General features: G+C 35.0%; 1 protein-coding gene and 1 non-coding gene across 4 annotated transcripts in view; one reads left to right on the top strand and one right to left on the bottom strand.

Moving 5' to 3' along the window:
• MACROD2 (mono-ADP ribosylhydrolase 2) overlaps window positions 1-27,441 on the bottom strand; it is a 2,303,223-nt gene that overhangs the window by 2,145,370 nt on the left and 130,412 nt on the right. The gene's annotated exons all lie outside the window — the stretch shown is intronic.
• LOC122745088 lies at window positions 21,984-22,114 on the top strand. Its single transcript, XR_006355378.1, has one exon. It is a non-coding gene; the product is annotated as a small nucleolar RNA SNORA19 (small nucleolar RNA).

Here is a 27,441-nt window from a genome sequence, read left to right on the forward strand (position 1 = left end):
AAATAGTAAGCACTTCAGATCAGGACTTGACTTATAGTTGTTTACTGTTTAGACTTAAGAAAGTGGAAAAATGTTAAATGTGGCATGCATACATTTGTATTTTTAGAAAATCTGGTTACTAAATATTTATAAGTACACACCTGCTATAGCCTGCTGACCTGGCGTAACTCCTAACTCCCTGAACTACCCACCTCTGCCCACCAGCCTTCTAATGCTGCTAACACCTCTACTCTTTGTGTTACCTCCTCCTCCTGCAATCAATGAGTTCTTCTCTAGAACCTCCATTTGAGGAAGCACCCATGCCAGACATGTTGCTGCTGCTGCTACTGCTGCTGTTGTTGTTGTTGTTGCTGTTGCTGTTGTGGTGGTGGTGGTTTAGTCATTTTTCAGTCATGTCTGACTCTACCCATTTGGGATTTTCTTGGCAAAGATACTGAAATGGCTTACCATTTCCTTCTCCGGCTCATTTTACAGATGAGGAAACTGAGATAAACAGGGTTAAGTGACTTGCCCAGAGTCACACAACTATTAAGTGGCTGAGGCTGGATTTAAACTCAGGAAGATGAGTCTTATTGACTCCTGGCCTGGAACAGACTTCTATTCATGGCACCTCTCACTGCCCATACCAGCCATGCTCACCCCTAATCTTGCTTAGCTCCCGTCTCTCCAGAATACTCTCCCAAATTTCCCCTTTTGGGTACCTTCCCACTCCTCCTCCCCCCAACCCCACTTTTTAGAACTCTTGTATGTGTTATCTTCCCTCATTATGTTTATAAGCTCCTTGAAGTTTTTTTTTCTTTTTGCTTAATTGTATTCTCATTGCTTCCCACATTGGTCTAGCACTTAGTAAGCACTTAATAAGTACTTTAATCTCAAAGAAATCAAGAAGAGGGTACAAGGAATGCTTTATTGGAAGACATGAACAGTGACCAGGCAGGACCAGGAAAAGTTAATAGGCTATTATCTGCACTGTTGGAAGGAGTACCAACATCAATCAGATGACAGATTCATTAAAGTATCAAATGTGCAAATCTAGAAGGTGGAGATGATTGGATTGAGCTGGTACTAAGCCTATGAAATACTATACGCTGGAAGTTGCTTATTTAAACAAATCTCTGACATTAGCTAGTAGTCTTGTCACTTGTCTCTGTCATAAAAGATGAGTACAGAAAAAGAAATCTGATTAAGACTCCTAGTTAAATGGATTCTAAGTTAAGGTTTTACTGCATGAAAGCAATAAAGTTTATATATGTTATACATGTGTGTGAGTTATATGTATATATGTACATATATACATATACATATGAATATCTATAGACCTTTTCTACATTTACCATTTCTCATTTGAAAATTTTCTCTGGCTAAAACTGATATTCTCATCACCTCAATCTGTTTATATAAAAGTACTATATATTCAAAATACCTAATGCTTAGAGGGCATGTTTTGAAGCTCATTTTTTAAGTCTATGCTAATGACTGAATAACTGTAGGTATGGCTTTCAGTGAAGTGTGTTCTGCAGCAAGGAAGGATGAGGAAGAGTGACTTAATGACAATTAATGTTTCCTGGGGCCAGGAGCTAGTCTGCTATTGAGTGACTATACTTGCCATTTTAAATAAATTGGTGCAAAAGAGAAATGTTGGAGGAAGAAAGGTTCAGCAAAGTCCTTTGTATTACATTTTTTAAATATTTTTATTGGAAAATACAGCATTCAAAAGAATTTAGGCTCTCTATGAGCAGTGATTGTTAACAGTCATTGTATTTTTACCCCCAGCGTAGCATAGTGCCTGGTATATAGTAGATGCTAAAATAAATAATTTTTTAATGACAAAGTGACTAATTATCAAAAATACTGGATTTGTCTAAAGACTATAGTATTGTCATAAATATATCATACATATTGATTACACATGGACTGCCACAGTATTAATAGTAGCAGACATATGTACTACATGATTGAAAGCTATTGTCATAATTTTTAACTCATATTGATATGTTAGTTGTGATAACATTAAATTAGGATGTTTGATTTATATTATAATAATAAAAATGTATTTATACAATAGAATAAATAAATTAAATTCTATTTGGCATTCTTCTTAGAACTTAGAAATCAGAAGACTAGATTTTTAAAGCACAGTCTTCTTTAAAAAGTTGTCCAAGGAAATTTGAACTTTTTTCCTTTGCTTACTCCTCTTGATGGCCTCATAGCCCTCTGGTATTAATTTTTGTCTCTACATAAAAAATTCCAAATCGATATGTCTGGCCATGTAACTCTCCTATTCAATAAACTCCAATGGCTCTTTACTTACCTCTACCATCAATTCAAACTCCTCTGTTTGCCATTTAAACCTTTCACAATCTGACTCCAAACTTACTTTCAAAGTTATTTTTTCATTATTCCTATCACATACTCTCCAGCCAATACAATGAGACATATCTGTCTCCCATCTGCATGCCTTTGCACAGCTGCCTTCCATCGCCTGAACGGACTTCTTCCTCATATCCAACTCTTAGAATCTTGATTTTATTCAGATCTCAACTCAAATGCCACTATGTGAAGCTTTCCTGATTTCTCTAGCACCTAGAATAGTAGCTAGCATACATCTGTTACTTAATAAATGCTTATTAACTGAGAGGGTTGGAAGATATGACCTCTAAGGTCCCTTTCAGCTCTGGATCAATGCTCCCATGATCCTATCAATGTCTCATCAGTGCTTGCTTGATATCAGATTTTTTTAACCATATCATATTTTCTTACCATATAGTATGGTGGGGACAACTGCAGTTGAGGTCAGGAGACCTGGATTCAAATTCCAATCCAGTTCTTAGTAGCTGCATAATGATGGGCAATTCCTTAAGTTACCACTTCTCTGTCAGGATTATAATACTACCTGACAAGGTTGTAGTAAGGAAAGTGTTTTGTAGACTTTAAAACACTAAATAATAAGAGTGATTTCTTTGTTAGTTAATGAGAATAAAATATTTACAGACAACATATTGTAATGGAAAAACCAGGAGATTCAGACTCAAAATCTTGGGTTAGAATTTAGACTCCAGGGGAAAGCTAGATGATGCAGTGGATAAAGCACCAGCCCAGGATTCAGGAGGACCTGAGTTCAAATCCAGCCTCAGACACAACACTTACTAGCTGGGTGACCCTGGGAAGTCACTTAACCCTCATTACCCCCACTTAAAAAAAAAGGAATTCAGACTCTGCTTGTTGCTTGCTACCTGCACAACTTTGACTTAATTTTCCCTGAGTACCATTCCTTCAGTTGTAAAATTAGGGACTTGACCCAGATAATCTATAAGATCCCCATAAGCTCTAAATCTATGATCCTATGATAATCCTACTAAGGAATAAAATAATAATGTTAACCTAAATAATGATAACCAAAATCAGATGAAAAAGTCAATTCTACTCTTCAAACTATCAGTTAATAAACATCATCCAGTCAAAATATAATCAATAACAACCTATGTTAAATTATCAATCTATTTTAAAATATATACCTAATTTCATCTTTTTTAAAATATTAGGCCTCTACTAAAAAAAAATTAATTAAGCAATTACCTCTATATTGTCCACCAGCAAGTTTATAGGCACAAATCCTACAAACTCAAATTGTTTAACATTCTTGTATAAGATGTGGAAGAGCTAAGCACCAAGGTAGTTTTATTCTGCCACTGACCTCCAAACCAATGTGTGGCCCAATATGAGCTTTTCTTCTCACCAAGGCATAAACAAGAAAAGAAAATAAACAAAGGAAAACTACTGAACTATTCATAACTTCAATTTTCACTTTCCTCTAGCAGTTTTATGGTTTCATAATTGTTCCTAGACAGAAAAAGGGAGATCACCTAAAAACTCAACATAACCGCAAGCAATTTTAATAACTTCCACACCATATACTCCTAAAAAAAGATATGGTAGAAGAATTAAAGCCAATGAAAATCTCATCTTTTTTACTACTCACAGTTGTTTCATGTAATAAACTGTTTTGAGTTCAATTCAATTCAATTGACAAGCATTTATAAAACTCCTACTAAGCATAAGGCACAGTGCTAGGCACTAGGGATCAAAGACAAAACAAACAATCCCAGTCCCCAAGAGCTTAAATTTTACTAGAAGAAAATATATTAACATACACACATGACAAACACTATAGCTAGGCAATGAAAGGACTCCAGAATTATTATAGGAGGAAACAAAAGAGCTGGATTTCATTGGGGAAATTATGCACTGCTTTTAACAAACATAAACTTCTCTGGGAAAAAAAAGTCCATCCTTTTAATACCAATATCCTTCCAGGAATGTTATTTGGCCACAAATCACAGAACAACCATTATCTCTAAAGAATTAAAGGTATGTGTCTCCCAAAGCCAATGGGGAGATGCATTTATCACATGCTTAGAACATGCCTAGCACATATAAAGCACTTAATAAATGTTCTTGATTCAGTAATTGATTTATGATGTGGGCAAAGAGGCTTGCATGTATTACCAATGAAGAATAAGGCACCAGAAGTATTGGTAAGTATGTCAACAAAGAGACAGATGACCAGGAAAGGAAGTCAGTCATACAGGAAAGAATAGAAAGTCCACAGTGTTCACATAACATCGAGATCTAAAGTAGGAGTTTCTTATCGTGTGGCCTATAAACATACATATACATATACATAGCCATACAGAAAATATGTGTATATATGTTCCCTGACAATGCATACATCATATATCTATATATATATATATATGTTTGTGCATATATACACATAGATATTTTAAGTGCCTACTATGTCCCAATATTTTGTTTTGTGCACTTAAAGATATTATTATAGGCAGTTGCTTCCTGGGAGTTTCTCTTGCTTTATCTCTGGTCCCCCATGGCCTCACAGAACCGCCACCAGGCGAAGGGGGCGGACCCTGGAGTGGGCGTGGCCCGCGGATCCGTGTGCAAGAGGTTACAGGAGGAATTGATGACCCTAATGATGTCTGGAGACAAAGGATTTTCTGCCTTCCCAGAGTCTGACAATCTCTTCAAATGGGTTGGGGACCATCCATGGGCTGCTGGGGCAGTAAATGAAAGACCTGAGGTACAAGCTCTCCCTGGAGTTCCCCAATAATGCTCCCACTGTGAAATGTGTCACATCTTGTTACCATCCTAATGTGGATACCCAAGGCAATATCTGTTTGGACATCCTCAAGGACAAGTGGTCAGCTCTGTATGATGTGAGGACCATTCTCCTATCTATCCAAAGCCTGCTGGGAGAACCAACATTGACAGCCCATTGAAAACACATGCTGCTGAACTTTGGACAAACCCCACAGCCTTGAAAAGTACCTGCTGAAAACCTACATGAAGTAGGTGACTAGCCAGGAGCCCTGACCCCAGCTGCCCAGCTTATCTTCCCTTCATCTTGTTCGTATGTGTGTGTGTGCATCTTTTCCCCTTCCTCATAACCTGTCTTACCTCTTCTGTACAGGACTGTATCATCCTGTTTTCTTTTTTTCTTAAACTCTAGCCCATCCCTCAACATTAATGTATAAATAAATTTGTTTTTGTTTTTAAATATATATATATATATATATATTTTTTTTTATAAGAAGATGCCAATAGATTTTACCAGACACAAAAAAGGTTCAGATCCTCTGCTTTCTAGGAAGTCCCCAGAGTGTTGGATAGATTGAGACAATTCTGTGAAGGATTTCTGTGTGGATATGGTCAAGAATGACACAGGAGTAATGAACAAATCAGTGAACATCCCAGATAAGAGATCCTTTTTAAACAAGAATCACACACAATTGAAAAAGTATGAATTGGCTAAACCTACACTGTTGCAATGAGTATCCACATTGATGGGACCCATCACTGCTTCAAATATCACTGGAAGGTACTTTCTCATGAATCTTCTTTGTCAATGAGGATACTCAAGCAGAAGTTAGATGACCATATTCTAACCTATGGCATAAACAAAGGAACTTATCATAATTGGTAATATGAATTACAATAGCTATTTATTTGGCATACTGTAGAAGCAATTCCTGAAAAGCATGTGGGCTAAAGCAGATGAATCTCTAAATATAAAATGCCAACATTCTAATTTCTTTTAATAATCTGCCTAGAGGAGAAAGATAAATTCCTCTGTTTAGTAATCTCTTATTAAATGTGGGTGTTTGAGGTTTGCTTTTTTTTTTGCTTTTTCCCTTTTAAAGCTTCTGCTGTAGCTATATGACAGAAATAGAGGAAAGAAAAATAGAAGTATATTTTGAGGTTTGTCAATCCAATAGATAATCCAATGGAAATTGATTCATTCAATAAGCATTCACCAGAAACCTAAAATTTGCAAGCCATTTGTTCTAAGCACCAAGGGAAAGGGGATTAGATACAAAGATGCATAAGATATAGTTTTTGCTCCAAGGAGTTTACTAGGACCCTACAATTTAGCAAAGGATAGAAAGAGAACATATATATTTATAGTATATATTTACAGTAATAATAGCATGGCTATTTGCAGTGATGTGTAGAAATTCTTACAACCAGGTAAACAACAAAATTGTTGCCCTATTATTTGTATGGACATGTATACAACCCTATGTCAAGCTTATGTAGATAGGATATAAGTATGATTTGAAATTCTCTAAATTCTTTATAGGAAAAGTATTCTGAAAATGATAAAATATTAAATTGATGTCATTATCCCTTGGGATTTCTGGCTGTATCCTTGGACCCTTGCCAAATAGCACAAAGAAAATGAGAGTCTGTGATTTCTTTCAGTTTCTAGAATTTCCACCAGTATTATCTAATGACAGCAGAGGCAATCAGAAGAGAACAGCATTTCTTTCTTTTTTCTTTTATTCAGAAATGATATGTTTAAAATGTGTCATCATCATGCTAAGATGATGATAAATAATAATAACTAGCATTTATATAGTGGGGATTTTTTTGCAGGGCATTGAGGGTTAAGTGACTTGCCCAGGGTCACACAGCTAGTAAGTGTCATATGTCCGAGGTCAGATTTGAACTCAGGTCCTCCTGAATCCAGAGTTGGTGCTTTATCTACTCTGCCACCTAGCTGCCCCTATATAGTGTTTTAATTGATCAGTAAACATTTATTTAGTGCCTACTATGCGCAAAGCAGTATGCTAAATGGAAGCAAAAGACAGTACCTGCCCTCAAGGAGCTCACAATCTAATGGGGGATAGCTGCAAACAAACTAAATATAGGAAAAATAAGAAATAATTAAGAAAGGGAAGGCTCTAGAAGGAGTTGGGAAAGGCTTCCTGTAAAAGATGGGATTTTAGTTGATACTTAAAGGAAGCCAATGAAGTCAGTAGGTGGCATTGAGGAGGGAAATCATGACAGCCAGAGAAAATTCCCAGAGCCAAGAGATTGAATATCTTATTTGTGGAGGCCAGTGTCACTGGAACAAAAAGTACATTGCCGTAAGGTATAAGATGATGAAAAGGGTATGAGGTGGCTAGGTTATGAGGTCTTTGAGTGCCAAACAGAGAATTTTATATTCGATTATAGAGGCAAGATGGAGCCACTGGAGTTTATTGGGTGAGGGAGAGAGATCAAATGGAATGGTTAGACCTGAACTTCAGGAAAATCATTTTGGTGACCAAATGGAGGCTATATTGCTATAGGGAGAGACTTGGGGCAGTAGACTATTGCACCTGTCCAGTTATGAGATGATGCAGGCTTGCACAAAGATGGTGGCAATATCAGAGGGGAGAAGTCATGATGTTGCAAAGGTGAAATTGACAGACTTTGGCAACATATGGACGGTGAGATATGGAAGGTGAGAGATACTTAAGAATATAGGATGACTCCTAGATTATGAGTCTGAAGGTAGTTTTATCCTCTACTGTAAATAGGAAAGGGAGGATGATTCAGGGAAAAGATCATGAGTTCTGTTTAGGACACATTTAGTTTAAAATATCTATTGAACATCCAGTTAGAGATATCTGAAAGATTGTTAGAGATGCAAGACCAGAAGACAGCAGAGAGATTAGGAATAGATAGGCAGATTTGAGAATCATAAGCCTAGAGATGTTAATTAAATCTATAAGAGCTGATGATGAGATCATAGAAGGAAAAGAGATGAGGTCTCAGCCAAGAACCTAAAGATCCAGGGGAGGAAGGTGAGAAGGAGCAACCAGGTAAGAGGACAAACAAGAGAAAGTACTGTCCCAAAAACCTAGATAGAAGAGAGTATTAAGGAGGAGAGGGTGATTAATAGTGTCAAAGGAGAATGAGGACTGAGAAAAGGCCATTGGATCTGGCAACTAAGAAATCATTAATAACTTTGGAGAGAGCAGTTTGGGTGGAATGATAAAGCCATTAGGTCAGATTGTAAGAGTTAGGAGAGAGTGAGAGAAGAGAAAGTAGAGGTAACTACTTTAGATGATTATTTCAAGTTTAAATACAAAGGGCAGGGGATAACAGGATTGAAAGGATAGAGTAAGGGTTGGTGGGGGAGGGATGGGGTTCACAAGAAGATATGGGTATGTTTGTAGGCAGTAAAGAATGAGACAGTAGAAAGGGAGAGATTGAAAATATGTGACAGTGTGTATGAGAGAGAGGGCAATCTGTTGGAAGACATGGGATGGAATGGGATGGATCACTTGAGAAGGTAAAAGAGTTGGCCTTGGTAAGGAGTATGACCACCTATTCATGTAAGACAAGAATAAAGGAAGAGAATCTAAATAACAGATGAAGAAGTGGGGAGAAGAGGGAGCTCATAGAAAATAGCCTCATATAAGACAAAACCAGCAAAGCACTTTATATCCAAATTTAATACTCCTTTGACATAGTCTCTCATTTCCACAAATAAAAAATATAACTAATGATGAATTTGGATGATTGTTGGATGGACGATGAGTGTTTACTAAAGCCCTTCTTTAGAAGCTACAAGTTAGCTTTCTATACTAAACAATGCTACCATTAGCAACAAATAGAGAAAATGATAAATAACTGTTCCTTAATTCCACAAAGTGCAAAATGGGCTAAATCTTTCAGCATGATATATTTAGGTTACATGTGGGAAGAACTTCTAAAGAGTAAAGTGACTGTTAAATCAAGACTGTTAGCCAACAAAGCTATGAGCAATATTTATTGCCAACTAAATTTTATAAATATATATAAGAAAATATAAATGACATCATTATATTATGCATTAGAACTAGAAGAGATTGTCTAAGTCAATTTCCCTATTCGACAAAGAAACAGAGGTTCAAAGAATCTAGGTGAGTATCTCAAGGTAACACAGAAATTAGTAGAACCAAAGCTAGAATTGAAGTTATTTTGTTCCTAACCCCGAATTCTTTCCTATCACTTTCACTCTACAAGTGATTTCCTACTTGAAAAGACTATAGAAAGTTACAAATGAAGCACCAAAAAGGTTATCTCATATCTATTCTAAAACTGACAGATTTTAGCAGCTCCACAAACCACAACTACTTTATGTTTCTGCACAAGTTGTCATGAAAGGTCAGCATATTAACTGCACAAACACATTATGAAGCAAGACTAAGTATTACAAAGTCACACACATTTAGTTCAAACCTTTTTGCCATCTGTTGCATGTGCTGTAGGCATTTTAATTATTTTGGAGACTTTCAGAAGCATTCCTTTTTAAATGCCTTCTGTCACCATAAGCACTCTTGAAATCCTTAGATTCACAAGAATTGTTTAAATAAATATCTATAACCAACTGGGTGGGGAAGGTATATATACCACAGTGACATATCTGATATATTCATAATTATATATCTTAAGATATATTTTAGATCATTGCTATGCATAAGAGTTACTGAGATTGATATTGACAAGATATATTTGTCACATTCTCAAAAATCTTTACATAGTTATATTTGTATAGGATTCAATTTTAATAAATAATTCATTCACAGAACTTTAGTAAACAAAAACATTAATGGCTTATTTTCTAGAAGTGACTATTCTGGAAAATTCAACTATCCAGAATATAGCCTCCAAACTAGAAACATGCTCCTCCCCCATACAAAAAAAAGAAAAAGCTTCTTAGCAATTAAACTAAATGTAACAAAATCTCAAATGAAGGAGGATTGATTCAAATGATCACTTCTCTTTAGGTCTTACTTGCTCTCATGTTAACTATAAATGTACCTCATTTCTCAAGTTATAGGTGAATGGAAGCAAATTTAGAGAAAACAATGTGGGAATAGGAAAGGAAGACAGGAATACTAATAGATAAGAAAAGTGAAGGTTGAAAGTCTAACAGTGAGGGAAGAGAAATAAAAACTGCACAATGTATATTATAGAGCTATAAAAACATAGTGGTCTGGAGCTATTTCACATGCTGCCAAAAAACTCTGAAAAAGTCCTTACAATATCAGCATGTTTTAGTTCAAACCAATGACCAATGTTCATAATTATGACTTTGGAACATCAAGAAAAGGTAACCTTAAATTCAACATTTAATGTTTACTTCAGGAAAGCCAGAAAGTAATTTATTTATTTATTTATTTATTTTAGTTTTTCAACATTTGTTTAGATAAGATTTCAAATTTCAAATTTTTCTCCCTCCCTCTCCTCCCTCCTTCCCCCCTCCCCTATACAGCAGGTAATCTGATATAGATTTTATATATATATAATATATGTATGTATGTATGTATGTATATAATAACATTAACTTATTTCTGTATTAGTCATGATATAGAAGATGAATCAGAGCAAAAAGGAAAAACCTCAAAAAAGAAAAACAACAGCACCAAAAACAAAAGAAATTAGTATGGTCCAATCAGCGTCCATATTCCACAGTTCCATTTTTTTCTGGATTTGGAGAGCGTTTTCCATCATGAATCCTTTGGAACTTTCTTGTACCATTGGACTGGTGAGAAGAATCTAGCCTATCACAGTTGATCAACACATAATATTGATGTATTGTATACAATGTTCTCCTGGTTATGCTCATCTCAGTTCATGCAAGGCCTAAGGAAGGAAATTTTTAAAGGATTTCCATCCCAAATGATGAAAATGTAAATAGGTAAGGTGCTTAAAGAGTCAAGGTAAGCTTTATTTGAGAAATTCCCTTAAACTTAAGTTTTCTACAAAATTACTAATGAACTAATTGCAAAATCCAAAAGCCTTTTTTTCTGTTCATCCTTCTTGTATTTTCTAGAGTATCTGACACTGTTGACCATCCTCTCCTACTAAATAGTCTCTCATTTCTGGGTTCTCAAGACTCTTCAATTTCTTTATTCTTTTCCTACCTATCTGGCTGCTCCTTCTATATCTCCTTTGTTGGTTCACAATCCATGTCCCATTCCTTGGTGTACTTCAGGGCTCTGCCCTCAGTTTTCTTCTCTCTCTACATACTCTCCCTTTAAGATCTTATCAGCTCCCATAGGTTCCATTGTCATCTCTATTCAGTTGACTTCCACAACTATACCCAACCCTAGTCTCTCTCCTAAGTTTCAAATCTACATTATCTATTGGACATTGCTAATTGCATAGACTGTAGGCACCTCAAACTCAACATATTCAAACTAGAACCTGTCATTTTCCAAAAATCCTACTCCTTGTTCTTATCATCCATATTTCTGTGGAAGGTATATAACCATTCTTCCAGTTACCCAGGTTTGTAATTATCCTTGAATCCTCACTCTCACTCATCCTATATATCCAATCAATGACCAACTCTTGTCAATTTTACTTTTCATAATACCTCTCCTATTCATCCTCTTCTCACCACTCACATACTTGATATCCTGCTTCTCAATACCTCTTATCAGAATTACTGGTTTCCCTATCTCTTCTTTCCCCTCTCCAAATAATTCTCTACATAGTGCCAAAGTGATATTACCAAAGCACATCTATGATTGTATCATATAATTTTCCTGAGTAAGAAGTTCCATTATTTCATGGTTACAAATACAATCAAATACAAAATCCAATTTTTGTCACTGAAAGTCCTTCTCCATCAGGCTCCAGACTAACTTTACAAGCTTATTTGTTCCCCTCCATGCACTCTGTATTCCATTAAATTGGCTTACCTTCTGTCCATCTTACATAATAATCCATCTCCCATATTGCCCCACTTCCTCCTCACCTCTGCCTCTTACAATCACTACCTTCTTTCAAACTTCAGCACAAATACTTCCTTTTCCTATATAGGGAAAGGAAGGGGAAAGGAACAAACATTTACTGAGTATTTCCTATGTTCCAGGCACTCTTTGAAGTGCTTTACAAATATTATTTTACGTGATCATAACAACCACCTTGGGATATAGGTGCGAATATTACCCCCATTTGGCAGTTGAAGAAACTGAGGCAGAGAAAGGTTAAGTAACTTATCCAAGATCATACAGCTAGTAAGTCTTTGACCCTGGACTTAAACTCAGATTTTCCTGACCCCCAGGGCCAGGATTCTATCCTCTGTGTTATGAGGCCATTCCTGAGCACTCCTGCCAATACTACTTCTCCCACCAAATATTGCCTTGTTTTAATATGTCCATACTGGACCTTCTCATATGTATACATGTTTTCCCTCTGATAGAATGTAAACTTTTTGATGTCAGGGTTCATTTTATTTTTGTCTTTGTATCATGAGTAGCAAGCACATAGGGACTTTAGCTAATCAATTTATTGAAATTAAAATTGAAAATCATTATTGTCTTTTGGTGTAACTAACATCTATTATCCTTCAACATCTTTGAAGGTATTGAAGATTACTTGGTTTATAGAGTCAGGCAAGCAGAGTGCTATATTCTAATCTGCTTCAAATTTCTACTTGGTCGATTAAAGACATGTCCTTAAACCATCATAAATTCCATGAAAGGACAAAGGGATGAATACAAATGCAGAACACTGAATAAAGGTAGAAGATAGCATTACAGGAGACTCTCATCCAATAATCCCCAAGGTTTCTACAGGTAGATTCCTAAAATGTATGAAGAAGAATCACTTGTCACTTCCTCTTGTCTTTTAAATCAATCACTGTTACTTCAATTATTTCTAATCTGAGCTTCAGTGCTCTGATTTTCTCACAAGCAGCAATTTTCATCAAATACTGGGGCAAAAAGCAAAATGCAAGTTAAAGATCTTTTGAAAGATAGAGTTAGAAATCATAGGTTTCAGAGGTGGAGAAATCCACATTTCAAATATTCAAACATATCTATTGTGGATTCTTGGAAGCATGAACAATATTTAGCTCTGCAGTATTAAGGATTTAAAGTCACTTCAGAAGAAGCATTTGTTCATGAAGATCCTCAGAGACAAAAAGCATTAACTGCAAATCAGTTTCAACTGATTTATTTTGTATGATACCAATTGGTGATCCAAAATTAGCAAATGCAATAATGACAGTATATCTAATCTCACAAAGATAGATATTTGAAGAAGAAGAAAAGAAAAATAAGCAAAGACAGCATGGCTTTAGCTTCATGGTTTTTACTTGAAAGAACAAATGAATACAAAACATCAACATCTACACAAAAGAAAATAATTAAAGAAATAATTTTACTGAAAAAAGGTTTAAATAAAGCATTTTAAAAGTTCTATGATGGGGCAGCTAGATAGCACAGTGGATAAAGCACTGGCCTTGGATTCAGGAGGACCTGAGTTCAAATCTAGCCTCAGACACTTGACCCTTACTAGCTGTGTGACCCTGGGCAAGTCACTTAACCCTCACTGCCCTGCAAAAAAAAAAAAAAAGTGATTCTGTAAGGCTATTAGGGGCAGTTAGGTGGTGCAGTGGATAGAGCACCGGCCCTGGAATCAGGAGTACCTGAGTTCAAATTCGGCCTCAGACACTTAACACTTACTAGCTGTGCGACCTTGGGCAAGTCACTTAACCCCAATTGCCTCACTAAAAAAAAAAAAAAAAAAGTTGTATGACTACCTGAATGATGATACTTAAGATTTAAGACAGTTTGCCAATAAAATGAAAAATTTAATCTGAACTTAAAACTAGATCAACAAGTTTTATAGGAGATGTCATTTTCAGTACTACAGGAATTAATCTTGTTCTAGTTTAAGTCAATAATCTATAATAAATAGAGATGATAGATTTAAAATTGCAATATTCAAGATGTGGAAAATTCTTAAAACAAAATAAATCTCTGAAAAGTATATGAGTAGAAGTGGGAAGAAGTAGCAGAAAACTGGTTTCATAAAATAATTTTCCCTCTTTTTATTGCAGGGGGGGAGGAAGGAAGGTGATGAAAAAAATATTGACATAGATTATGCCTATATCTGTTTATTTTCCATGATCATTAGAAATAAAATGAGGGAAATTCATAATTATTGCTCAATATTAGTAAAGACAATGAAAATAGGTGGATAGAACAAAATTATAACTCTATGTGTTTAGATGATGAGATTATAAATTTGTAAAGACAAAAGAAAAATACTAAAAATTATTAACTAGTATGATAAATGATAAAGTTCTAATTGGCCATGAAGAAATGAAAATGAATGGCTTAATCAACCAATTAATTAAAAGATCAATAATCTTTAAATAATAAATATTTTTATTTAAAGTTTGTGAGTTCCTTCTTCCTCCTTCCTTCTCTCCCCTCCCCCCTTCCTGAGATAGTAAGCAGACAGATATAGGTTATACATGTGCAATTATGTAAAACATTGCCATATTAGTCATTTTGTATAAGAAAACTTGAATAAAAGAAAAAAATTTAAAAGTGAAAAATAGCATGCTTCAGTCTGTGCTCCATCAACAAATATCAGTTCTTTCTTTGAAGATGGGATAGTATGTTTCATCAATAGCCCTTTGGGATTGTCCTGGATCATTATATTGTTGAAAATAGTTAAGTCATTCATAGTTCTTCATCAAACAATATTGCTGTCATTGTGCACAACATTCTCTTGGTTCTGCTCACTTCACTATATATCACTTCATACAAGTCATTCTAGACTGTTCTGAAATCATTCTGCTTGTCATTTCTTATAGGATAATAATATTCCATCACCATCATATACCACAGCTTGTTTAGCCATTCCCCAATTTATGGACATCCCTTTGATTTCCAATTCTTAGTGTCATTAAAAAGAGCTGCTATAAATATTTTTGTATAAATAGGCATTTTTCTCTTTTGGTTATATCTTTGGGATATAAGCATAGCAGTGGTATTGTTGGATAAAAAGGTATACACAGTTCTATACAAAAGGTATATGCATTTTGGACATAGTTCCAAATTGCTCTCCAGAATGGGTGGATCCTCACAACTCCACCAACAGTGGATTAGTGTCCCAGTTTTCCCACATCCCCTCCAACCTCCAATATTTTCCTTTTTTGGCAATAATTATTTATTTAGCAGTCACTACACAGATCCAGGCACTGTACTAGTTATAGTGGGGAATACAAAAAAATGAATAATTACTCCTTTCAAGGAGCTTACTTCTGTCATGGGAGACAGCATATACTTATATATGTGTATATAGAAAAAATAAGTAAAAATTAATATAAGGCAATTGCCTTATGAGGTTGTTAGGGAGAGATGGCGCCAGTGGTTGGGGGAAAGATCCCGTGGATCTTCCAATAGAAAATAGTAAGAAATGGGATAATACTAATATTTATCAAGTAAGTAAAACTACAATAGGAAGCATCTTAATGAATTATTTATTCAACAGTTTATCAGTAAGATTCTAGAATCTCTTTCTCTAAGATTTCTTAAACTCATCAGGATTGTTTTAAATAAAGCTGGCCTAGAGACTACATTAGATTAGACTAGAGGATGATTGGCATCTCTTCTGCTTATTTCTGAGAAACTAATGCTGTTTCATTAAACCGAATCAAAAAACTTTAAAAGTAAATATAGAAAAAGTGAAGTTTTAAAATTGATTTAGCAGCTATCACCATCATTCAATTTCATATGAAACTGAATGTGAATGGATTCAGGTAAAAGTCTAAACTAGAAAAAATAAAAAGATTAACTGAGAGAAGTACTCAGTAAAAAGCTGAGGAAAGAAAGACTAATTAGGGCCAAAAATACTAATAAAATAAAATGGCTCTCAGATGGCTATTATATAGCTGTATCTATTTCAAATATTTCATTCTATTTCCTTACGCACATACACATCTCAATTTGATTTTTTTAAATGACACTGAGTAGGACTTTGAAATCAAAACAACTAATTCTCCTCTTTTCTTATTATACCCTAAGATAATTAAGATTTCAGCAAGAAATGGCACATAACCAAAACAAGAAAGGAAAGGTAATGTCAATGTCTTCTAAGAAAGCAGCACAGTAGTGTTGAGTGATAGAGGTTATTCTTTTTTTTTTTTTTTTTTTTTTTTTTTTTAGTGAGGCAATTGGGGTTAAGTGACTTGCCCAGGGTCACACAGCTAGTAAGTGTTAAGTGTCTGACGCCAGATTTGAACCCAGGTACTCCTGACTCCAGGGCAGGTGCTCTATCCACTGCGCCACCTAGATGCCCCGATAGAGGTTATTCTTAAACTCCAGGCAATATATGCATCCTGGGACATATTTTCACTTTTTTTTTTTAATGTATGAGGTATTTTATTTTTTCCATTACATGTAAAGATAGTTCTCAACTTTTGTTCATACATGCTTTACAATTTCAGATTTTTCTCCCTCCCACCCCTCCCTCCCCCCTCCCCTAGACAGCAGGTAATCTGATATAGGTTATATCTATATATCTCTATACATATACATATAGATATATTTATATATATATATATACACACACACACATATATATACACATAATAACATTAATCCTATTTCTGCATTAATCCTGTTACAAGAGAAAGAATCAGAGCAGTGATGCAAAACCTCAAAATAGAAAGAGAAAAAAAAACCAACAGCACCCAAAACAAAAGAAATAATATGGTTCAATCAGCATCCATACTCCACAGTTCTTTCTTTCTTTTTTTTTCTTGGATTTGGAGATCCTCTTCTATCATGAGTTCCCTGGAACTCTTCTGTACCATTGGATTGGTGAGAAGAATATAGTCCATCACAGTAGGTCAACACTCAATGTTGATGATACTGTGTACAATGTTCTTCTGGTTCTGCTCATCTCACTCATCATCAGCTCACGTAAGACCCTCCAGGTTTCTCTGAACTCTTCCTGCTCATCATTTCTTACAGCACAATAGTATTCCATTGTATTCATATACCACAACTTGTCCAGCCATTCCCCAATTGATGGGTACCCCCCTCAACTTCCAATTCCTTGCTACCACGTAAAGAGCAGCTATAAATATTTTTGTACATGTGGGTCCCTTTCCCCCTTCCATGATTTCTTTGGGCAAAAGACCTAAAAGTGGGATTGCTGGGTCAAAGGGTATGCACAGCTTTATTGCCCTTTGGGCATAATTCCAAATTGCTCTCCAGAATGGTTGGATCAGCTCACAGCTCCACCAACAATGCATTAGTGTTCCAATTTTCCCACAGCCTCTCCAACATTTATTATCTTCCTTTTTTGTCATTTTAGCCAATCTGATAGGTGTCAGGTGATACCTCAGAGTTGTTTTAATTTTCATCTCTCTAATCATTAGAGATTTAGAGCATTTTTTCATATGGGAATAGATAGCTTTGGTTTCTTCATCAGAAAACTGCCTGTTCATATCCTTTGACCATTTCTCAATTGGGGAATGACTTGGATTCTTATAAATTTGATTTAATTCCCTATATATTTTAGAGATGAGGCCTTTATCAGAAGCACTGGCCTCAAAAATTGTTTCCCAGCTTTCTGCCTCCCTTCCAATTTTGGATGCATTGCTTCTGTTTGTACAAGAATTTTTTAATTTAATATAATCAAAATCATCCATTTTGCATTTTATAATATACTCTATCTCTTGTTTGGTCAAAAACTGTTTTCCTTTCCAAAGATCTGATAGGTACACTATTCCTTTCTCTCCTAACTTACCTATGGTATCACCTCTTATGTCTAAATCATGTATCCATTTTGACCTTATTTTAGTATAAGGTGTAAGATGTTGGTCTATGCCTAATTTCTGCCATACTATCTTCCAGTTTTCCCAGCAGTTTTTGTCAAATACTGAGTTCCTATTCCAGAAGCTGGAGTCTTTGGGTTTATCAAATACTACATTACTAGTGCCATTTACTACTGCATTACCTGAGCCTAGCCTATTCCATTGATCTACCACTCTATTTTTCAGCCAGTACCAGATAGTTTTGATGACTGCCGCTTTATAGTAAAGCTCCAGGTTTGGTACATATTTTCACTTTTAAGTATCTGTGGAAATTCTTTTTGTTGACAGTATTCAAATTACTAGCCAAAATATTACTAGCAAAATATTATTCTGAAAATAAAATTGTTCTAACAATTAGTAGAGCCACCCTATCTGAATGGATGTGCCAGCTAAAATAGAGGGGCCATTTTATGTTCTTATAAGACCTACATAATTTTAAAAAGGAATATATATGATCATCTCATTTCAAATGTGACCAAATCATCATCACCATAGAAAATAGGGTCATCTTTAAACTCTTTTAAAAAGTTAACAGATGGAACATTAAGGAATAATGTGGTATCTGTAATGTGGTATCTTTAAAAAAAAAAAAAAGGCCTGCCTCTTCCTTCCCATATTGGTACATTAAAAATATGCCTACTTCATGTTAGTACTCTTTCACAGAGTAAGCAACAAACCATTTCTCCAAAATGGCTAAGGATACTGAAACTGGAGTCTAAAATGAGAGTCAACAATAATAACAAAAAATACTTCACTTATGGCTCTACATAAATAAGTTAAAATATTTAATTCTCTATTTATGTAAACTGTGGTTACAAATAACATTCATATTTTAATTTGTAGGGATTTTATGTCACAGTGAACATACTTTATCAAGTTCTTTTTTTCTAATTTGAATATACTTATTTTATCCTTTGTCAAATGACAGGAACAGATTATAATGGTGCTAAGAGAATTCTAATTTCTAATCATTTAATTTCTATTTTATATATTTAAAGGTCACATACCAAACCATTGGCATAACTTTATTTTTAGTTCTGTGTAACAATAGTATACTGGATTGTCTACATATAAAATTCATTAGTAAAATTCTTAACATATTCCATAGATAAGTTTACCTCCCGACATCCCATAATTCCTTCAGGCATTTTCCCTTCCTTCCAACCAGTACTGATGGGAACTTTGCCTTAGATTTTGACAAATCAGTTTAAGTACTTTAATATTAACCATTACAAACCTCCAAGACTAGTTCTAATCTAAGGCAACTTTCTTTGTCAAAAGATCCTTGACTCTTTCCATTGTCTTCATTCTCATTCAAGAGGATACCATTATCCTTCCCAGAAATCATATTCTCAGGAACTATTGCAATATTTAGTGCAAGCTTTATAAAGATGTTTTCATTCATCACTCCTACTTTGGAACTTTTCCTAGATTGTTCTAACTCCTTTGTCTTTCTCTATTTAACCTTTGCTTCAAAGACGCACATACGGCTATGGGAATGAAAAAAGTCCTAAGTGAATTGCCTATTTTATTTTTTTTCCATTAACTTTGCTTATTGTATCTCACTACACATCATTGGCTTTTACTTCAATTAGCTCAGAAAATCAAAGCATGACAAAATGTAGATAACTAACAAGAAAAAAACCTCTGATCTGAGAGTCCTAAGACCATGAACTGCATCTAAGTTGTGACACTTACTAACCAAGTGATCCATTTAGCCTGAGTCATGATTTCCTCATCTGTATAATGGGAATAACCTTACTCATAAGGCTGTTTCACAGAAAGTGCTTTATAAACCTTAAAGCAATATAAAACCATGAGATATCATTATTAACAATAGTAATACTATACCTTTATCCCTATAAAGCATACTGCTTGATAAGCCTGAGTTGACAACCAACTAAAATAGGATAATTACCACAAAAACAATCATAAACATTTGACAAAGGTTTTCAGGAAAGGTTAAATGACACTTAATAAGGTATTATCGTGCATAATTAGAGAGAATATTACCATGATTATTATGGATTTACGGATGCTAACATGTTGTTGAGTTGATATATCAACAATTAGGCCTCATAAATGATTATAGATTAACAATCTAAAATAGACAACTATAATGTGAATAAGCCTGTAAAGAATATACAAACAATAAAATAAAAAGCACTGACCTCCATCAATGTTTTTTACTAACTGACTTACTTAAAGAATTGGGAAACAACTATTGTTAGGTATACTGGGATAAAATCTATTAATAAAACAATAAATTCAGCTCAATTGGCCAGTTATTCAATCTTGTTATAATAAAAATATACAGCTTACTGAAAATGCACTTATATCAAGTAGATACACCCTAAAAGCACAGAGAAAGAAGAAATAATCAAGATGATGCATCTGATGGAGGAAATGAGAGGAAATGAACATCAAAACTAATATAAAAATACAATCATAATTTTGACTTTGCTAGGGAAGTTCTGAAAATATGACTAAAATATGTTTAAAATTACAAGTCTTTAGTAGAATAATCTGTTATAAGTATCAGAACTAGTCTGAATACTTGCCATACACCATGAAGATTTATATCTCTATTTTCCCATTGTTACAATGTATTTGACCATATTGTTAAAATGTACTTGACCATTCATCATGTTGTTAAGGAGTACGGAAACTGTCGGAGAATATGAATTTGATACTATAGGAAAGTAAACAAAGAACCTATTTCAAAGTCCTCTAGAAAATTCCAAGAGAAACCATACACTGGTGACTGTTCTAAAGACATGCCTGAGCCTGTGGCAGGCTCCCTATTCCCACCCTCAACCATCAGTGAAACACCTAGTCAGTCCTAAACCTGTTTGTGGCAAAGTCCACACTAACCACACCTTTCCCATACCTGCTTCCTGATTCATTTCTATATTGCTATTTGCATATTTAACAAACAGGGAATGACTGGTGTGGGAGTTATATCAGAATAAACTGTTCAGTCAGGCCACTGACTAGTTAGAGCAAAGGTCAAAATCAACATCGGTAAGAAAACAAAAGTGTAATTATGAGCTTCAACCTGACTGAATAAGCCATCAATGCCAGAAAATGGAAAATCAAAAGGCAAAGATACTGTCATGCAGAGGTTCAACCAGTTTAAAGTAAGCACCGGGGCAGCTAGGTGGCACAGTGGATAAAGCACCGGCCCTGGATTCAGGAGGACCTGAGTTCAAATCCAGCCTCAGACACTTAACACTTACTAGCTGTGTGACCCTGGGCAAGTCACTTAACCCCCATTGCCCCACAAATTAAAAAAAAAAGCCATAAAGTAAGCACCAAGGGGCAGCTAGGTGACAGTGGATAAAGCACTGGTCCTGGATTCAGGAGGACCTGAGTTCAAATCAGACCTCAGACACTTGACACTTACAAGTTAAAGAGGTCAAAAAAAGTCCTTTGCCCCCAAAGAGGGGAGCAGTCAAATGTAATACCAAGGTAGAATACAATAACATTTTTAAAACATTATGGAGTAAAAGAATAAAATAAAATAAAGTTATGGAAGATGGTGAAACAAAAAGCACTAAAGCTATACTCATAGACTTGTTTAGCACCATGTACTTGCCTGCCAACTAATCCAACCAAATATATGAAGTACTGAACCTAAGTATCTGAATAAAATTTATTAAAGATATTTTAGTCACATATTGAAGAACAAAATTTATTGAAAATATTTTAGTCATGTGCCACCTAGTCACCATTTGTCTGGTTGAGAATATGCCCTAGGAAGTAATGGCATACATAGGTGGTTCAGAGCTGTACATGAAATAAGAAACTCTTGAGTTCAAATCTGGCCTCATAAAGAAGCTAGTGTGACCCTGGGCAAGTCACTTAACCTGTTTGCCTCAGTTTCCCCATATGTACAATAGGGATAACAATAACACCTACCTCCTTGGCTGGTTGTGAGGATCAAGAGAGATAAAATTTGTCAAGTCCTTAGAACAATGCCTGACACATAGTAGGATGTTAATAAACACTTATTTCCATGCACGTTTCATTGGCCTGCTTGCATTGTTCAAGGGAGCAGTGTTATTTCTGACATGCTATACAATTTGTAGAAGGTTAATTAGCAGCATAACTTGGTATAGTAATGCTGCCAGTCTCCTTTGAACAAATACAATACCTGGAACTGGGGGGGAAACCCGAAACAAAACATTTCTTAACCCAGTTTTTCTAAAACAGATGATAATGAAACCATAAAGGTTTCTTCTGTTAATGTTTTGTAGGGTGAGAAAGGAAAAAACAAAACAAAACAAAACACTTGTTTCCTTCCTTCCTTTTATCCTTCCTTTCTTCTATCCTTCATTCTTTCCTTCTTTCCTTTTCCTTTCTTTCTTCCTTCTTTCCTTCCTTGATGCTTGTTTATAGGAAGTATTCATCTCCCTAATGTGGACATTGGTTTGCTATAAAATTACCATTTAGAATATAGGTGTTGTTAAATGGTAGGGCAAAGGAGCTTAGTTATCTCTTCTGTTCCTTATAAGTCCTTATGCCTCCCCAACCTAAGTCAAAGGTGAAAATAATTCTACAGAAAACAGATCTAGAGATATAAGTATCTCCACATGCACACATGTATAATATAACTTCCTTGAGGTGAAAAAACTATTTAGATAAATAATAGCATCTACCTCACAAGGTTAATGTGAAGAGCAAATGAGTTACTTTAAGTGAGCTATCATCATTATTATATTATTTCTACTATTATTTATCAAAATACTACCTCCAAATTAGAAGGTACTAAAATTTAATAACCCAGTATTCAATAAAATGAAAAATATTAATTACCTAGGAATGAATTCCCTATTTGATAAAAACTGATTGGAAAATTGGAACATAGTTTAGCAAAAATTAGGCTTAAGGAGACAGCTAGGTGGCACAGTGGATAAAGCACTGGCCCTGAATTCAGGAGGACCTGAGTTCAAATCCAGCCTCAGACACTTGACTCTTACTAGCTGTGTGACCCTGGGCAGGTCACTTATCTCTCATTGCCCCACCCCCCAAAAAATATGCTTAAACCAACACCTTACATGACAGCCTATAATACACAGTAAATAAATAACCTTAATACTAAAATCATATTATCAAAAAAAAATTTAATAGATTATATGCCTTTCACAGCTATGTGCAGGAGACTATTCTTAACCAAATAAGGGATAGATGTAATCAAAAAAAGATAAAATAGATAACTTTGATTATATGAAATAGAAAATCTTTTGCACAGATAAAAATTAATGTAGTTAGGATTAGAAAAGTGATCAAATGGGGAAATCTTTCTCTCAAATTTTTCTAATAAGAGTTTAGTATTAAAAATATATAATTAACAAGTATGTGAGTACATATATATGTGCATATGTATGTAGATATGTACATAACTAATAGTCATTCTCTAGTAATTAAATGGTCAAAAGATACAAAAAGTTCTCAAAAGAATTGCAAATTATTCACAACCACATGAAAAATGTTCCAAGTCACTAATAATAAGTAAAATGCACAGCAAAACAACTCTCAGCTTTTACTTCACAACTGGAAATTGGCAAAGATGACAAAAATATGGCAATAGTCAATGTTTGAGGAACTGTCAAATGATAAGCATATTGGTGCATTGTTGGTGGAACTATAAATTGGTATAACCATGTTGGAAAGTAATTTGGAATTATACGTACTAAAATGTCCATAGAGATACATTACTAGGCTTGTACTCCAAAGAAACCAATGATAAAAAGAAAGTCTACATATACACAAAAATTTTTATAGCAGCACATTTTTGTGATAGCAAAAAAAAAAAAACAGAATTAAAATAGATCCCACCGATTTAGAGAATAGCTAAACAAATTGTAATACATAAATATAATAGAATATTCCTATGCTAAAAGAAAAAATGAATGTGATGAATTCATAGAAGCATAGAAAGATCTACATGAACTAATACATCTCTCATTCTCACCTGTGTTAACCTTGGGCATTTTGCCACTTTCCTGGCCTCAATTAACTCATCTGTGAAATAAAGAAATTGGACTAGATGGTTCCTGAATTACCTTTCCTCTCTAGAATGACGATGGGGCAACTAGGTGGATTGAGTGCTGGATCAGGACTCAAGAAGACCTGAATTCAAATCTGGGATCAGATACCTATTAGGGATATGACCCATGGCAAGTCACTTAACCTCCATTAGTTAACACAGGTGAGAATGAGAAGTAGCATTTGAATTCAAGTATTCTGACTACAAAGAAAGTACTCTTTCTTATATTCCATATGTTTTATTATTTTTCTTAATTCTCCCTTTCCCCACTGCATCCTTCTATAATCCAAGTTTATTGTTTCCCCTTCATAAAATGCTACCTTAAAACATATTTCTTCCCTTTTCCTCATGAAAAGCAATAATTTTTGTGCATAGAGGGGTAATGAGGGGAGGACTGGGGAGGAGAAAGTAGAAAATCAGAAAGAAAAAAAAAAGAAATAATAAACTAGATACTGATATGGCTCAGCAGAGAAAGAACTGGCTCCTTCCTCATGGTGTTTTACTCTTTGTTCAAGTGCACTGTCCAAATTGCAAGTGCACTGGGCAGAAACTGAACATTGCTGACACTCAATATAATGTTAATAATAATAATTCTGAAAATAAGTGACTAGCATTGGGTGGATATCACTGTGAAGGTGACATCTGTTATATCAAATACAAGATTTGCTTTGATCAGTGAATAAGATTTTCAGGCACAATTATGGCTTATACTTATGACTAGCCCATTCAGCAAGTAATGGGATATGTCACTATGGTTGAATAAGTAAAGTGATGACCTCGTGCCATTTTAAAACTCAAATTCTTTGTGGGAAGACAATTTCCAAATGTAGTCCTTAAGTCTGCTTTGCAAAAAAGAAAAATATTTCCAATGTCAAATTTTACTTCTTTTAGTATTTGTTTTGCATGGCACCCTAGCACTCAGGGTGTTGGAAAGAGTAGTATATATAATTGCCTACTCTATTTATTTACAACATAAATATTTTTTTAAATAACACAACTAATGTTTTGGTGTTCTTGTTATGTGGAATTTAATATGTGCCTTGAAAAAATGTTATCAAGTATTCGTAAAAAGAAAAAAAAATCCCCTATGCTTGGTGAAAGAAATATATAACTCAGGAGAGAGGATTGTATTTTTTTAGAAAATCATTAAAATATGCCTTTAACCCCAGCTATGCATCAGTTAAAAACAAGAAACCCAGGTATACACATACCCACTTTTCAAAATATTTTTACAATATTATAAGCTGCATTAAATAAAAGCTCACAAGAGACTCTTATAAGAATAAATGCAAATACAAAATGCCCAAGGACATTGATATATTAATAATGTCTTCAAAGAATAAGTATGCATGAAGAAATAAAACAGTTATGGAACTTCACTGAATATGTTCCTAGTGGAAGGAAGCATGGTCCTATGTGATACAATTAGCAGTTTTTCTTTTGGGATACAAACCTACCTCAAAAAAGACAATTGGTGTGGAAGAAGAGAAAGTATGATAAATGGGGTCACAAAGCACTAATCTCAGTGGAATATGTAAAAAGTATGGTGGCCTTGATTCTGCATAAATCTGGACCAATATGACCAAAGTGAATCCAAAAAGCCCTAAGAAGTGAAGAACTTCAAAAGCAAGGCTAAATGATTTTCAAAAGTTCAGCTCTCATTATACCAAAAAATAAAACACATAAATGAATTTCTAGAAAATAGCAAAATACAGTATCACAAATATGCTATCTAACTGTATTTTCACATCAAATGAATGGATGACGAAGGCATTTCATCAACATGGTAAGATACAAGATAAATGTGGTGTGGATTCAAAGGATCATGGAGGTTAGAAGGGACCTAAGAAATCTATTCAAGACTTTTATTTTACATATAAGGAAATTTAAGCTTAGATGTGTCAGGTAGGATTTCTGATTCTAAATCCAGCATTCTAAATAACACTGCAGTTTAAACTTTATTTATCCTCTAAGTAATAAGCTGTCATTGAGAGATTAAAAGTACAAATACTTTAAAAATAAGTTTAATTAGAGTTGAAAATAGAATGCTTCTGAAAAAACAGTGACACAACTGGAAAATAGATCTTAAAGTAATCAGGATTTAGAGAGGTAGTAATAGAATATTAAAGTACATCTGAAATTGCTTCTAGATCACTTAACTAGCAGGATAAAAAAACAAAGGCTAAATCAATGTCATCTTTCAGAACAAAACTGTCATTCCTACCTGTTAAAAACAGAAAGAGGAAAAACTAGTTTTGGAAAGTTCTTAGGAAATGATAGAAAAATGAGTTAAAAATCCTTGGAATTAAGTATTCTTAAGGGCTAAAATTCTAGCTAAACTGTCTAAAATATCTAATGAGTGGTCGCCAATAAATTATAAGCTTTAGCAAGAGTTAGACTTTTAAGCATTTATTAAGGAGAATAAGAATTTGGTAAAGAGAGAGAAAGGCCTAGATTCCTATCTATTAAAGCGAGAGCACATTTCTAGCTCTGCTCTCCACCAGAGTCCCCCGGGAAAGAGAGTGAGACTGAGCGCCAGTCTCTTCCTTCCTCCTCCCACTAGCCCGCATCACTTCCTGATGCCAAAGAAAAGACTCCTGGTCTTGCCCTCAAAGACCATTGCTTCATGGGCAGAACGCTTCTACAGTAAGTCTCCAGCAGGTGGCATTATTCCAATCGTTACAGTATTCTCCTACATGACTTCCAGCTATGGTGACTGCTGCTACCAACCACCAAGGACACTACCACTATCACCATCACCTCCAATTCCCACATACCTAACTACCAAAAACCTGAAATTTGCACTAGAGCAAAAATGATCAAGAAATCCTGTAAGAAATACCAATGGCTTTTTTCACCTCAGAAATGCACAAAAATGGGGGCAGCTAGCTGAGCAGTAGATAAAGCACCAGCCCTGGATTCAGGACCTGAGTTCAAATCCAGTCTCAGACACTTGACACTTACTAGCTGTGTGATATTGGGAAGTCACTTAACTACCATTGCCCTGGAAGAAGAAGGAGGAGGAGGAGGAGGAGGAGGAGGAGATGAAAGAAGAGGAGAAGGAGGAGAAGGAGAAGGAGAAGAAGAAGAAGAAAAGGACAAAGAAGAACAAGAAGAGAAATGAACAAAAAGTTAGCCAGAAACCACAGGCTTATAATAAGAAAAGTGGCCACCATTAAAGTCAATACCAGAACTAGAAAATGCCAGAACCTACTGCTTCCCTGTGTGAACAGAAATGGTGCCAGAGACACTTTAGTCTCCAATTCCCTATGTTCAGGGGCAGAAATGGCCTGGATCATAAAAGCAGGGAAGGAGCTGTCTGAAAACCTCAGAAGGAGCCAAAAAACACAAGAGTGGTACTCTTGAAATCCCTGGAGAAATAGTTACCAGTGGTGGTGGGGTAGTATTCAGAAGAGGCCAGTCC

Source organism: Dromiciops gliroides, chromosome 2 (assembly GCF_019393635.1).
Source record: "Dromiciops gliroides isolate mDroGli1 chromosome 2, mDroGli1.pri, whole genome shotgun sequence".
NCBI lineage: Eukaryota > Metazoa > Chordata > Mammalia > Microbiotheria > Microbiotheriidae > Dromiciops > Dromiciops gliroides.